Source organism: Leptodactylus fuscus, chromosome 11, assembly GCF_031893055.1.
Source record: "Leptodactylus fuscus isolate aLepFus1 chromosome 11, aLepFus1.hap2, whole genome shotgun sequence".
Lineage (NCBI taxonomy): Eukaryota > Metazoa > Chordata > Amphibia > Anura > Leptodactylidae > Leptodactylus > Leptodactylus fuscus.
Genome location: NC_134275.1, coordinates 13,789,203 through 13,805,130, shown reverse-complemented (window position 1 = coordinate 13,805,130; position 15,928 = coordinate 13,789,203). Strand labels below are relative to the sequence as shown.

The 15,928-nt window shown below is 43.0% G+C and overlaps 1 protein-coding gene across 5 annotated transcripts in view; it reads right to left on the bottom strand.

Moving 5' to 3' along the window:
- The window catches only part of NLGN3 (neuroligin 3), an 86,843-nt gene that overhangs the window by 62,284 nt on the left and 8,631 nt on the right, over positions 1-15,928 (bottom strand). Inside the window, exon 1 of one of the 5 annotated variants that reach the window (XM_075259843.1) lies at positions 15,290-15,408. The exons of the other annotated variants lie outside the window; for them this stretch is intronic. The gene's annotated coding sequence lies outside the window, so the exon portion shown is untranslated. Of the gene's footprint in view, positions 1-15,289; positions 15,409-15,928 lie in introns of those variants that run through there. 5 annotated transcript variants of the gene reach the window in all.

The following is a 15,928-nucleotide window of genomic DNA, read 5'->3' as shown; positions in this document are numbered from 1 at the left end:
TAATGTTGTCAATTTGACCTTCCTAAATTTGCTTTTGATTTCAGTATACAAGATAATGAGGACCCTTGACATGAGTTGTGTACTTGTACACGTCAGCCAGAAAAAACATAAGTCATACCTTGCGTTTATAAGGTTTACAGGTTGCAGTCTGGCCTTGTGATGTTGAGAGAGAATGGGAAGTTATCATATTGTGGGGTGCACATGGACTATACGGTGCAGCCCACCTTATCTAATAGCATTGGGATGAACAGAAAACTAAGGGAGTATTCAGACGTAACAGTGGCGTTCTTGTCCCAGCCACATAGACGCCATTGTTCGCCATTATAGGTGATCTATAATTTGTGTTTAACATCCTGCCACGAGCCATAAAACAATCGAAGTCATTTAGGTCCAGCTCCTAATAAGTAGATTACCTATAAACGTCAATCATAGGCCGCATTTGGTTCGATCATATTTTTTTTTTTTTTTTTTTTACAGAAAATTGCAATAATTATGTTTCATAGGCATCCCCATTTCTCAAGGTGTCTCAAGAACTAGGACAAGAATGTCGCTCGCTAATTAGATTGACAAATACTCGTGCGCCCATCGACACCATTCCCGGTCAACGTATTAACTCCATATTCTGGTTGTTACCCGGCAGCTTTATAACAAAACCGGATCTGAGGTCGCTCTCGTGTCTATCACCGGCTCATTATTTACCGTTCCGGTGTAAGAGACGCAAATCTGACAATTTCACGGACAAAAAGCAAGTAAGCCGGAGACTGTAAGCCGACAAACTTTATGATGCACAAGCGAATTTCCTAGGGAACGGATGTTGTGTCGCCATTGTTTGTCATTCATATTCCTGCTTCTTTATTCCTATATATTATAAAAGCTCAGCATTCCACAAGATAATGAAAGGTCTCGAGAAATCGTCCAGACATCAATGCAATTGCAGACGCCTCTAATTATTTCCAAGACGTCTTAAACACCCCAATGAGGGCAGCACGCAATCTCCAAAACAATGGGATTTTATCTGAAGTTCCTTTTCTAGTGCCGCCTACAAAGAGAATCTGTTCACAATGGAAGCGCTCCGTTCAGGCAGTCATAAATGGAAATTTAAAGGGGTTGTCCAACTTGAAAAAAAATGATGCCTTACCTTATGTTTAAAATAAAAGATTTGCACGCAGATTTTGCTACTTATTTGCAGCAGTGACATTCATATGTTTGGTGCTGTGCTTTGTAGGTTTCGATATTAAGTTCCCACCTTTCCTTTTGGCTAGACATGTCCATATACTCAATATGTGATGAGATTATTAACTTTTCCAAACAGTAAAGTTTTTTGATATTGTGTCACAGTGATATCCTATATGTGCCGATGTGTAGCCACCCAAGGTTGTGTTAGGTTTTGCAGTTTCTTAGCAGGTTGTGGTACAAAATTGGTGCTTAAGCAAATTCGAGCTACATAATAGGAGGACACATCTGTATTACAAATAAGTTATAAGACCAGGACAAGACATTAATGCTGCTGGTTACGGCCTGGTTCACATCTGCGTTCTGTTGAGTCCGCTTGGACGGAATACCGAACACATTGTCAAGCGGTGAGCAATGAAAGCACACGGACCCCATAGACTATAATGGGGTCCATGTGTTTTCTGCGCGGTGTCTGCACGAGTCATGCGGAGAGAAAAGTAGTTCTTGAAGTACACCGCACAGAAAACACACAGACCCCATTATAGTCTATGGGGTTCATGTGCTTTCACTGCTCACTGTTTTTTCATGCATTTGGTATACCATTCGGGGGGGTCCCGAACGCAGATATGAACCAGGCCTAACACCTCCGTAAAATACATGCAAAAAGCAACTAAATTATCGTGGTAACTGTGAGCACCCCAAATAATACATAGAGGCAATTCTATAGCTGAGTAAGAGGAAGGAATTTATCCTTGATCCTAAAAGCAAAATGTAAATTATTTTATTTTGGAGGGGAGGGAGGAAGGTACTGACTGTAGGCATTGCACTGCAGAGCTTTTATGAATTCCTAAAATTAAAGCCATGAATTTGTTAAGTGGATTGTTTTGCAGAAAAACGAGTATCCTAGTGCTGCAAGCTGAATGCTAATACCTGGAGTCACTGGGGCGATATCTCAGGACTGCAGCGACAGAGACTTATGGGTGACAAGAACCGAGAACACTCCTATTCCTTGGTGACTGACATCCCGATGGCCCGTTGATGTCAGTAACAGGTAAGGTCAGACCCCCCCCTCCCAGAGGACCAAAAATGGTAAAAAATTTGCAGCACCCAGAGCTTGCTGTTACAAATCTAAATAATAAGTCACTCCTGTACCCCTGCCCATCCCAATTGGTTCTTAGCCCAGCTCCTTGGTGCCCCCACACAACACAATTGGTTTTCAATGGGAGGCAGAGGTCGCAGCAGGACGCAGAAAAATGACGTCTTTATTTTTGCCACGGATTCTGTCACTAATTCAGTCGTGGTGTCCGCGGCTCGCGACTTTCTGCTCCTTAGGCTCATTCATCTGGGAATTTGCAATGGAACATTTCACTTCACTTTCCACCGTGTGAACATACCCTTAGCGAGACATAAGTATCAGTTTTACTTGCAAAATTTTGTGTTCAGTGTATAAACCATGACAATTTATGGTAACACTGCGTCTCTATGCACTTTTGGTTGCATTATGTTAAGCCAGCCTAACTGGGAAACAGTCCTACGCCTGGTTCACTTCTTCGTTGGCGTCCGCTTGGGACCTCTGAATGGAAACCTATCTGCATAAAAAAAGTGGTTACCTTAGGGAACCCGTAGACCCCATAGACTATAATGGGGTCCGTGTGGTTTCCGCAAGAAAAACATGGAGAGAAAAGCGTTGCTTGCATATTTCATGCAGATAGGGGAACGGAATGACCCGAACGCAGATGTGAACCTTAGATGTAGTATTCTTTATTGCATAGTGTCCCTGCATGCATAATAAAGCATGCACCACATGTAACAAGGATCACAATCTGCAGACCACATACTAGTGACTGGCGATCTCCATAGATTGTATTATGCAGCTTCTGCAAATATGCAAGACATCTGAGGCTCAGCATTGACCAAGATTCCCTGGATATAGCGCACAGAACTTCTAGGGAGCAGCATAGTAAGGAGCTGTCAATCACCGAAGACTTGGGTAGAGAGCAGCGATGGCTCATAAATAAACTGGACTGGCAACTGCAAAATAATGCCCTCCAGACTCACATCAATCTTCAAATCTCTATTAAAAAAGTAAGCCAGGGCAAGATCTAAAATATAAATGATTTCTTCCGCCACTACTTCCCGTCTGATAAAGATCGCAAGAAAACAACTAACAATGTAGAACAATGTGCAACCCAACCTGGCCGGCCGCCAACATTGCCAGAAGAGATAAGGAAAACTGAAAATTCACACTGGCAAACTGGCATGCCGAGAATCCTCTCCGGCACAACTCTATTTCTCGCTATACAAAACAATGAGGCCAAGGAATAGATCACTATTGTAATCTCCATTTCCATAAGAGACACCTCGCCAACCACAGACTGCCATGGCCGATGCCCGATGCAGCATCTACCATCTAATATTCTCCAGGGGTCTCGAGTCTGCTGGAGATATTAAATAAAATGAAAAAAAAATGAAACCGTTCCATCATAACAAAAGATATAACGCGCACCACATGGTCAAATGTATTCCTTTTATTTAGGTTGGATGTATATATTTCGTTATCTAAGCTGATATAAACACTACGGGAAGCTTCAGACACCATCTAGGTGACATTACGCAGATCAAGTGATGTTGGTTTGGTTTTCAACCTATCGGCATATTGCGTCATAGCTTCCCCCTCCCCTCCCTCCTATGATTGCTTTCATGTCGTCTGACAACGGTCATGTTCATTGCTATATAAATAGGATATTAACCGCCTATTCTTTTTATTCTTGCCCTTTGTACAGACGTCTGAATACACAACTGTATTTAATTTCCATTTCGGAAAGCTCCAAGTTGTTCTTCACACGTTGCGCTACCTGTGTTATGTCGTACAATGTCGTAGTAGTCGCCAGTCCCCCCATTTTCTGCACACTTAGTATACTGTAGGAGCGGCTCCTTCGCGTTATACGGAAAAACCACCCGGAAAATCTATTATTTATGACACTTTCCTGTTATAGACCAGATAAGGAACACATGACCGAAATATAAGATGATGAACTGTCGCTTTGCTCTGTCACCGGCAGGCCCTAATCTGAGGCTGTGACAGGGAAGAGTTGTAAGTAATATTTACAGCCAACGGTGGGTGATAAAGAGGTCCCAGACCCCCCCTCTACCACCGCAACATCACCCTGTGAAGGCATACAGAGGGTTATATACGGTATATAGGCTTATATCTTATATCTATTAATATAACCACTACATTATTACTATTCTTTACACCTTCACCACCTAGGTTTGTTGGACTCGTTTTTTTACTTCTGAATTACATCCAATTTAACCTTTTATTGCCCATCCTAGTACCTTCCACATAAAGCAATATACCCCCTCAATATCATGGATGAAACCGTTTCATTTTCATCCACACTAGGAGTTGAAGGGATTTCCCAGTTTCAAATATGGATGGCCTTGCCTTAAGATAGGCTATAGATATCAGATTGGTGGGGGTTCTCCCTTCAGCATCTACTAAACTTTATACCCTCCTCATTGGCTCTTTCTACCTGACACCAACTTAAAGGGATTCTATCATTAGAATTCTATCAATTTCGTTTTTTCGCTGTATGCAAATGAGTCTTCAGAAAGCACAGGAGGCATCCCATGTGCTGTCCGAAGACTCTCCAGCGAGGCCTCCATCTTCTTCTCCCGAACACCTCTTCGCCGTGTCATCAGTCGCGTCTTCAGCTGAAAGAGGTGACTGCGCATGTCCGTCAGAGGCCACAGGAAAATGGCCAACGGACATGCGCAGTTGGCTCGTTCGGCTGAAGACGTGGCCGATGACACGTCAAAGAGGCGGTCAGGAGAAGAAGATGGAGAGTCTTCGGACGGCACATGGGATGCCTCCTGTGCTTTCTAAAGACTCATTTGCATATGGTGAAAAACACCGGAACGGTGGCGTGGATCAGAGTAATAAAGGTAGGAGAAGAATAGCCTTTCTTAAGGCTATTCCAATGTGAGCGTCGTTCAAAAGGGATTCTAACAATAGAATCCCTTTAATAGTTTAGGTGCAGGATATTACCGCCCTGTCCCACTCACCTGAATAAGACAAAGCTGTAATATCCTGAAGCCACCACTACAGAGTAGATGGCAGTAAATAATCACATGCAGATTAGAAACCACTGAATGGGACTTATCAGGCGGATTTGCGGCAATTTGCAGGTTTCTGTCTTGTGCCACGAATTTCCTTTCAAAATAGGAACTCATTTTCAGTATGAAAAAAAAATCAATTGTCTGAACAGTCCCTAAAAAAAAAAAAAAGCAACATAACAATGGAAATGTGAGTGATTACATCGGCTTACATAGTTGCAGACATGTATCCACTTCTGGAACACCCTTGATATTCTTCACCATGTGATGCTTCGGGCGAAATGGCTTTAGTAGTCACATATGCATGACCGCCAATGACTGTCTACAGAAGATGTAGGCAACCCCCGGCACTCCAGAGCTTGTAAGACTACAACTCCCAGCATGTACACTTGCTCTGTTGTTCTTGGTACTCCCATGGAAGTGAATGGAGCATGTTGGGAATTGTAGTTTCACAACAGCTGTCGTGTCAAAGGTTGCTGGCCCCTGGTCTACAGCGATCACATGAATTGCAAACTGGACATCATCACTTCCTAGCGGAAGAACCCGGGCACCTGCGGCATGGGATAGACAGGACATGTATAAGGTAAGCATAGCTCATCATACGTTTGCTATGCATCAGATTTTTTTTTTATTGAGATTTTGGACAATTCCTTTGAGGAACAATCTATGTTGAGATTTGTAAAATGCGTTACAGTATATAAAAGCGTGATGAGGAATTGACCATCGCTGTGTCCCCGCTCCCCTCAAATCAGAGAGGTCACAGTCCTCAATAACATCTCCTGCGTCATTTCATTTGTAAAGCTGTCTATATAATTGGATTGCTATTTTCTTCTGTCTGTACTACCGTGCAGAATCAATCCATTACAGCATTTCCTGTTTATTGATTGATCCGTTTTCATACACTCGGTGTTGACAGAGGACATGTTCCTATCTTTATTAATGAAGATTGGAAATAGCACAAGAATACCTTTTTACAGGGGTTTTTAGGAGTAAATCCTTCCTATATTAGGTGGCGGTGGGGAACCCCACAACTGCAGCCAGTCAGCATAATGCAAGGACTAAAGGGGGCTCCTACAATATCGGGATCAGAAATGTGCGATGACAAGGGGTGCAGGCCCTGTGCACATTAGGAAAGTGCAATGGTGCATTATAGTGCAGGTGGAGCGTATACTATTCATTTACTATATGGCTCTTTTTGGTGTCCCGATCTGTGCACCTCCATGGATTCAGACTACGATACAAATAGTGTATGTAGTCTGATCTTGCAGTCATATGTCATATTGCATCCCTGCATTATTTTCTTGTGATGACCTTGTCTTACGCCCTGTATTATAGCCCAAAGCTGCAGTCACTGTTTTGTAAGTTGAGGCCCGGTTCACATCTGCATTCAGGTTTCCGTTCGGGAAGTCCGCTTGGGTACCCTCGAAACGGAAATCTATATGCATAAAAAAAGTTACCCGCAGACCCCATAGACTATAATGGGGTCCATGTGGTTTCTGCACAAAAAAATGCAGAGAGAAAAGTGCTGCTTCCAGGATATTTCTCTATGCATGTTTCATGCAGAAACCACACGGACCCCATTATGGTCTATGGGGTGCGCGGGTTTCCCAGCTAACTGCTTTTTAATGCATATAGGTTTCCTTCGGTGGGTCCCTAAATGGAAACCCGAACGCAAATGTGAACCAGGCCCGAGAGTCCCATTTGTAACAGCTTAGATGAAGCCCTATAATATGGTTTTTGATACATTAGATTAGTTTACAGTATCTGGTTAGGAGATAAGACTTATAGAACTAAGTACTAAGCAGTACACTATGCAAGGAATGCTGGGAGATTTCAGATCTTGTTATATAGCAGAAACCACTGACTTACAATGGTTCTACCACAGGGCTCTGTCTGTTCATTTTTTTCAATAAAACAACATACTACAGTAATCTACTTGGACAGACTTTAATGGGTGTTTCGAGGAATAGAAAAAACATAGCTGCTTTCTTCCAAAAACCGCCCCATCCCGTCCATGGGCCTTGTCCGGTATTTCAGCTCAGCTCTTTTGGGCCAAAACACTAACATAAAGCGGACATATTTGCCTGATCCCGGACAACCCAAAAATTTATGTCCAAAGGAATCTATAGAGCCTTGAAGACAATATTTTCTTGATCTTGGACAAACCTACCTTAATGTCTAGAGGAAGTGCAGACTTCGGCATGAGAACAGGACGGTAAATCTGTACACGTATCATGGTCTGGATAAGCAATCCTACACAAAAGTAGTGGTTTCTGAGATCTGATATTGAGGGCCACTTGGAAACACATAGCAATTACAAAACAAGAGGACTCGACATGCCATACTCATTTACTATGAGATCAAACTATAAAACCCCTTTATACATTAAAGGATAACACTGTCTTCTTCTTTTGCTCCAAACTATTAAAGCCTAGACGAGAAGATTTATTCTTCGTTTTTTATTTTGTAATCCCGTTTTAATTATTAGCGTTCAATTAAGTTATTCCTAGATTTACGGAATGGAAATGTCATTTTTTTGGGTCGGTTTTTCACCTTTTATTATGTTATTTTCATTTGCCCTGACCCATACCTAAACCTAAACCCCATGATAGAACTGCATTGTACATACAGACATTTCTCTTACTGAGTCGGGGTGCCGTGACTCCCACTGTTCACCTGTTTGAAGGGGCTGTAGCACTTTTGCAAGACTGTGACCCCTTCACATGTACATTGCACGCCATCTGCTGCATAGCGGCCATAGGATGGGGTGAGATTAATTACCTTGAAATCCTGGTATGAAACTGACGGCATGTGACGGAAAGCGTGAAGAAGTCAAGGTGCCCATACAAGGAAAATGGCAACGGATATGTGTAGTCGGCGCTTTTTGAAGAAGACGTGACGGGACAAAGAAGAGGCGGAGGAGGTGAACAAGAAGAAAGCGGCGCTGGAGCATTTTCTTGCAGCACAGGGGACGCCCCCAGATGCAAGAAAACGAATTAGCATATGGACGAAAACCGGGATATCTACCGAATGGCAGCGTGGAGAAGACGTCTAAAGGCAGGGGAAGAATAGTCTTTCTTTCAGGCTACGAATAAGAAAGTTTTCTTTCGAAACGCGTCAGCTACTGATATTCTTACCACCATGGGATCTACCATGTTTTGTTCTGCCATCCTATTATTGAATGTTAATCTATTGGTATAATAAAGGAGTATTTTAATTGAAAAGGATTCGCTGGCCTTCACCTCTTTGTTCCGAATTTTCCTGCATGGATACATTTCACAGCCGGTGAAGCCCGTGCGTTGCAATCCTGTTCTAAGGGACGCCAATGCTTTTCAACATTTTTTCTATTTCATACAACAGTATTTTTTAACATCGGTGGGCTGTGTTATCCCTTCCTCTTTTCTCCCTTCTGTTCAGTTTATTCCTACATAGGTTTAGCTTAAAATGGGATTCTACTGATAGAATCCCTTCTAGAGTATCCGTTATCCACGGTGTAGGTGATACACATCGGATGGGCGGCAGTTAGAAATGAGCGAACAGTAAAATGTTCGAGGTTCGATATTCGTTTCGAGTAGCCCCTCAATATTCGACTACTCGAATCGAATATCGAACCCTATTATAGTCTATGGGATGAAAATGCTCGTTTCAGGGGTAGGTAACGTTCGATCAAATTATACTTACCAAGTCCACGAGTGAGGGTCGGGCTGGATCCTCCGAGAAGTCTTCTCCGTGCAGCGTCCCTGCGGCGTCTTCCGGCTCTGAATTCATTCTGCCAGACATCAGGCCTGGGCAGAGCTGACTGCGCATGCCCACACTATAAGCAGACATGCGCAGTCGGCTCTGCCCAGGCCCGATGCCTGGCAGAGTGAATGAAGAGCCGGAAGCTGCACGGAGAAGACTTCTAAAGGTAGGAGAAGAACCAGCGTTGATTGGCCGACTGTATAGCATTCGGCCAATCAATGCTGGTTCTGCATCGAACTTTCACATTCAAATAGCGAGTGGTACTCGATCGAGTACGAGTATTTCGAATACCGTAGTATTCGATCGAATACCTAGTACTACTCGCTCATCTCTAGTGGCAGTATGAGCGACGAGACATCCACTGATCACAAGAAATGTTGTCCCGTGTCATCTCATACGACTCGAGTCTCAGTCCAGTATGTTTGTTGCTGCTCCATTCATCCCTATGAGACTAGAATCCCATCCACTTTGCCGTGACTGTAAAACGTTGCATTCATTTTGCCAGTATTTACGCTGCGGCGTTTTCGGCCCAAATGATTTTTTTTTCCTTGAGCTTGAAAATGAATAATGTACACCGATATATTCTCCAAATATAAAACCTGGGCCCATGGTGCGCACGTCTCTGGGGTAAGAATTTAATCTAAAAGCTCCGATGGGGGTGGAGACACTTATAAATACTTCATATATATGTAAAGTCTGATAAATAATACATCGCAAAAGTATTGTAACAATTTACAGTTTCATAAAGGGAGGATCTCTTTCACTCTGAACATCAATTTGGCAATGGTGGCAGATAGGAGTTCGGTCTAAACACTCGGGTTATTTCATGCATATTATTAGCTGGGTAATAGACAGGCTTTGATATATACTAATGTCAAAAAGTGCCTTTAATTGCTCTTAAGATGCTTTTCAATTATGACAAATGTAAGGCAGGGGATAGGAAAGACAGCAGGGTGTATGGATTCAGTTAAGTAGAAACGCTTACTTTCGTCCTATTATGTAGCTCAGTAATGGCGTCCACACATGACAACACTCAATAGTCCAATATTCCATCGTATTACGTCCCAGAACGACCATAGGCGGATAATAATCCCAAGCCTTCTGACATTTTATATACCCACTTGTGGCCTGATGAGCAAACGCCTCATGTTGCCAGACATATCCGTACCCGTGCAAGTCCTTCATGTATATCAAATCGCCGTACCAGCTGTACATACATGAACCATCAATTGCTAAAAGTTGGCCATGTCGCCATAGGATAGTGTTCTGCCCACGGGCATCCCCTATTGATGCCCAGTTTTTGTACATATTTTTGAAAAATACCCAGGGGGGGGGTCGACGGCTGCCAGATAAATCTGCTACCATTTAGCTCCAAGCGAAACAAAAGTATCAGACGGGAAAGATCCATACAGCAAGATCCATGTTGACGACAACATCGGACGCTGAGAGAGCATCTGGCAGCTTCCATAGAGATTAGATTGTCAATGGGATCCGCTCCAGTTATGGAAGACGAAATTCTGTTGTTAGAAATTGATAAATATGTCATAAAACGACAAGCGCCCGACGCTCTCCTGCAACACAGGCGACGTTCAGGAGGCCCGAAGGCCCTATTCACAAAGAAAAAACCGTCAGTAAATAAGTTTCATGCTGCCGTTCCTCCTCATTGAGGGGAATGGGGAAAAATGCAAGATACAAAGGCGGAACCAGGGACTGAGAAAAGGCAACATCATGTTCACGACTGCCGCCCCCCACCCCCTACACACACAGACCCCTGATAAGAAAATCCCATTCACTAACGTCTAACATCTGGCCACTGCTGCAAAATAGCACAGCGACTAGTAAGCATTAAAACCTCGGCACACATTGTGTCTACGGCGCTCACCTCATTACGGGTTTTTTGCAGAAAAAAATAAACAACTGATTGAATATTTTATCATTATAGCATCTAAACAATATATATAATGGGTGCCCAATATATTAGGATACAATGGATCTGTTACCAGGCAATGATATTCTATGTAAGGGGAACAAAGGACGAGGACAGGTCTGCACGACTGTAGCCAAAATACAAACATATATTCTACACACACAGCAGCCCCCAGCCCCGCTGCGGAGCGATGAATACACCACATTCATGAACGATGGGCCTGAAAATCTTTTATCACTCCGCTGTTGTAAAACAACATATTATTCTCTGCTCCATGTTGGATTAGCAAAGCAGAATTGTCTCCATACTAGACCAAAGATTGCATAATCCGATGCCAAGGATTTTTTTTTCTTATCTTTTTAAATGGGTCCAAATGCAAACCCAAATCCACAGATCTGGATCCACCTGCACAACTTTCATTATATACAATGTGCACTTCTATGTACGATGTACAGTACATTATATACAATGCGCACTTTTATGTATGATGTACAGTACATTATATACAATGTGCACTTATGTACGATGTGCATTATATACAATGCACATCCCAGTAGGTGGTTATACACATTTTTTTGAACTACTGATTTGTGCAAAAATATGTGAACTAAGCCTGTGAACTAAGCCTCTTAAGACAAACTATTACGAGTCAGACCATCACCATATATCGCACAATCACTCCCACTATACTATATACTATATACTAGGTATATTATTATACCCAAACTAAGAGATGAGAAAGAAAAAATTCCGGTCAAAAAGACTTCAGACACATCGAAGTGTCCCGCAGTGTTGTGCAAGCGAACATCAGTGGGAACCCAAATTAACCTACATAGCGACAACTAGACAGAGGAATAGGACTGTGAGTACTTCAACGTGTTCAGTCCATGTGTCCATGCTATGTCCATGACTATACTTTAGGTTTTATTCCATTACAGTTCTAATGTCGTTGACGTATTGCAGTCTGTGGTGTAATTCTTTCCATTAAAAATATCCAAACCCTGACGGAAACCTCAAGTGTCCAAATGGAAGATTAGAATTCAAGACTGAAATAAGAGCAGTCTTAGGTCCGGGTCACATCTTCGGTATTCCATGCAGGAAGTCTGCTTGGGATCCCCCGAACGGAATACCGAACACATGTGGACAATGCGTGGAAAACACACGGACCTCGGAATATCGAACACAGATGTGAACCGGGCCTTAAACTTTCAGCAATTACAGGTGATAGAATGTAACTGCGTACAATGTATCTGTGCTGGATCTATTTCAGAACTGTACAGCACCATATAAGCACTACTAAGCCTATTAAGCTTTTTGGTCACTAAATAAAGTACCGTAATTTGCAATAACTGGATATCAGTATTTGAGTACTGCATACACATCCTATCTGAGCACTGAATGGAATGATGTGGGCACTGTATACATCGATTTGAATACTATATGGAACTGTTTTTGATGCTACACAGTGCTATGTGTTCAACGTATAGCATTACATCAGAGCAGCTTACGTTTTGTATTTGTAATAGAATAGGTTTATAGGTACATATACTTTTATAGGTTTATAGGTACATATACTTTTATAGGTTTATAGGTACATATACTTTTATAGGTTTATAGGTACATATACTTTTATAGGTTTATAGGTACATATACTTTTATAGGTTTATAGGTACATATACTTTTATGTAACCTTGTGTATTTTTGTCTTAAAGAGTACCTTTCCCTATTTCCACCAGCTCAAGATCTTCCCTTGACAGACAAAACTCCACTGATTGTTACTGTTGGAATTTTTTCTCTAGCCCCGACCATCCTGAGCAATCAATGCAGTTATTTTTGGTACCTCATATGCTAACTACTCTCTAATGTCAAGTGGGTGGTGCCATGCAGGAACCTGCAAGGAAACAGGATCCTGAGCTCCAACGCTGTCCACCACTGATTGGAGTCCTGAGTCCAACCCCTTGTCTGCTCCGGCCTGATGCCACCCAGTCTTGTTCGCATATCAGGCACCAAAACTGAGCTGCTTTCCAAGAAACGACAGAAAAAAAATCCAAGTGCTCCAGAATCAGTGGGGGGCACCTATTAAAGGATAAAGAGGGCTTGATTTGGTGGAAGTGGTGAAAGGTCCTCCTTGAAGTGTCGCTTCTCAGTCTCATCTAAGGCTGGTCAATTAATCAAGTGAATTCAATTACTTCCCCCATTTGAAAGACACAGATCTGATTTTCTTCAGAATCGTGAAATCAATGTTAGCCCCGCTTCAAAGTCTGATACTACTCCTGCCATAAGCTATCTCCAACAGTTTCTTCAATGGATGATTGGTACAACTAGTATCTGATATACCTGACTCCCGCTGCCTGTGCTGACTGACAACTATATTTTAACTTCTTTAAAACAAGAAAATCAAGATTAGAATAATCGAAAATCACTTGGAAAAAATCTAGATTTTATCTTTAGAGGGATTCTATCATTAGAATTCCTTTTTTAACTAATACCACATACCTACCTTTAGAATTCTTCTCTGCGCTGCCGTTACGTAGATATCCCATTTTTTCTCGGTATGCTAATGAGTCTCCAGACAGCACAGGGGGCATACCGCCATGCTCAAACAGTACTGGAGCGTCCACTGTGCTGCTTCAAAATTCTCCAGCGCTGCCTCCATCTTCAACAGCTGCGTCCGTCCGCGGGCAGAGCCGACTGCGCATGTTTGGCCACTTTACTGTATCCAAGGGTGCTGTTCCTGTAAGCAGCCACAGTAAAATGCCCGAACAGACACGCCCGAAGCCCGATGGCAGACCCGACTGCGCATGCGCCGGATTTACATACCGAAGACAGGATCGCCGGAAGAATACAACGCAGAGGCGCAGCTGTAGAAGATGGAGGCGGCGCTGGAGAGTTTTCAAGCAGCATCGGAGACTCCCCCTGTGCTGTCGGGAGACTCATTAGCCTACTAAGAAAAAACAGGATATCTACGGAACGGCCGTGTGGAGAAGAATTCAAAGGTAGGGGAAGAATAGCCTTTCTTAAGGCTATTCCTATGTGGTATTAGAATCACTTTAAAGGGATTCTACCATTAAAAAACTATTTTTTCTAGGTAACACAGCGGAATAGCCTTTAGAAACACTATTCGTCTCCTACCTTTGGAAGTGCTCTCCGCCGCCCCGTTCATTCGAAATACCGTTTTTTACCGGTATGCTAATTAGTTCTCTCGCAGCGATGGGGGCGTCCCCATTGCTGCTCAAAAACTGACTGCAGCGTTGCCTCTATGTTCTTCTGTATCCTCCCCTTCCTTCTTCAGCTTGATGTCGGACACCTGCGTAGTACGCTCTGTTCGGCGAAGACTTCGAGGAATGTACTGCGCATGCGCAAAATTGCGGTGTCGGCGCTATGGCCGCGGGCATGCGCAGTATGTTCGGCAAAGTTCGCCGAACAGAGCGTACCGCGCAGGCGTCAGACATCAAGCTGAAGAAGGAAGGGGAGGATACAGAAGAACATAGAGGCGGTGCTGCGGTCGGTTTTCGAGCAGCAATGGGGACGCCCCCATCGCATCTCCTGCACTGGGGGACGCCCCCATCGCTGCGAGAGAACTAATTAGCATACCGGTACAAACCGGTATTTCGAACGCACGGCGTGGCGGAGATCACTTCCAAAGGTAGGCGACGAATAGCCTTTCTAAAGGCTATTCCGACGTGTTACCTAGAAAAAATAGTTTTTTAATGGTAGAATCCCTTTAAGGAGAATTGCCCAGCTATTTTTGTGGATCCCGTCTCCATAATTTGTCAAATCACCAACAAACCCAACACAGCTCCATTGTTGACAAGGTCCCGCAGTTAAATTAAAAAGTAAAAAGCTGTCTGTGCACTCTCGAGCTGCTGCTTGGATTTCTTAACGTGTTTCTTAGGATCCCTATGTTTATCGCACATCTTAAAATTTCTAATTGTTCTCCTTCTTCTTCCTGACCTTCCCCAACCTAGCCAATCCTCTTATCTATTCTCTTGCTTCCTTATCTCTGCTAAATTTGAATAACAGACTTGAAATAATAATAATAGTAGTCAAAGTAATGAAATCATAAAGACGTCAGGACCCTAAACAGTCTTTGGTGGCACGCTTAGGCAAGGCACCCTGCAAAGTGTGCACCCTTTAATGGACTGGAAATGGCGATAAGGGAAGGCGTTGGATTTTACGGTTATTGCGGGGCCGCACATATTGCACACACTCTTGTTCGGTGCATTTAACTGTGTCTGAATTAATCAGAGTGTGCGGATGTTGGAATCAGCAAGATTACCTCTCATAGATTTTACTAAGAAATGAATATTTTATTTTCCTTGAAATTACCTTGACTCATTAACAGTCTCCCGGGAATACAGTTGGCCATCGCAGAACCTCACTGAGCGCACAGTTGGATCGAAGACAACACGTCAGGTTAGTGAAAAAGTAGATTTCACTCGGATTCCTTTTGCACGATGTATGTTTAGAAAATGCACCGTCTTGTGCCCACTAGAGTGCAGAGTATAATGTATAACACGTTTTTCACAAATCCCACAGGTCCTTATAAAAAAATTGAATACACAGAGTACAATCTGCAAGCTACGGTAATATTCTTTGTGTCTCCAGTTAAGCAGGAGAGGTGCGGTGCCCCCAAATGCCCCCCTTTTATCCCATATTAGTCCTTAAGGGTAAGGGACATTTATGGGATCTCTCCCAAACCAATAAGAGTGATGTGTAAGAGTATTTGAAACATACCTCTATGGCCATAAAGCGATGAAACCATGCATGCATCATCTCTCTAGGGATATGCAAATTAGTTGGCAAGTGCATCAGGGGCGGGGTCTGATTTCTCAGAATTCCCAAACACAACCACATTGCAGATAGAAGTTGAAGGACTGGACACAGATTCCACAGAAGACTTGCAGCGTTTGCAACTTTCTGACGGCACATCGGGCCCCATCACCAATGAACTTGCATATCCATATA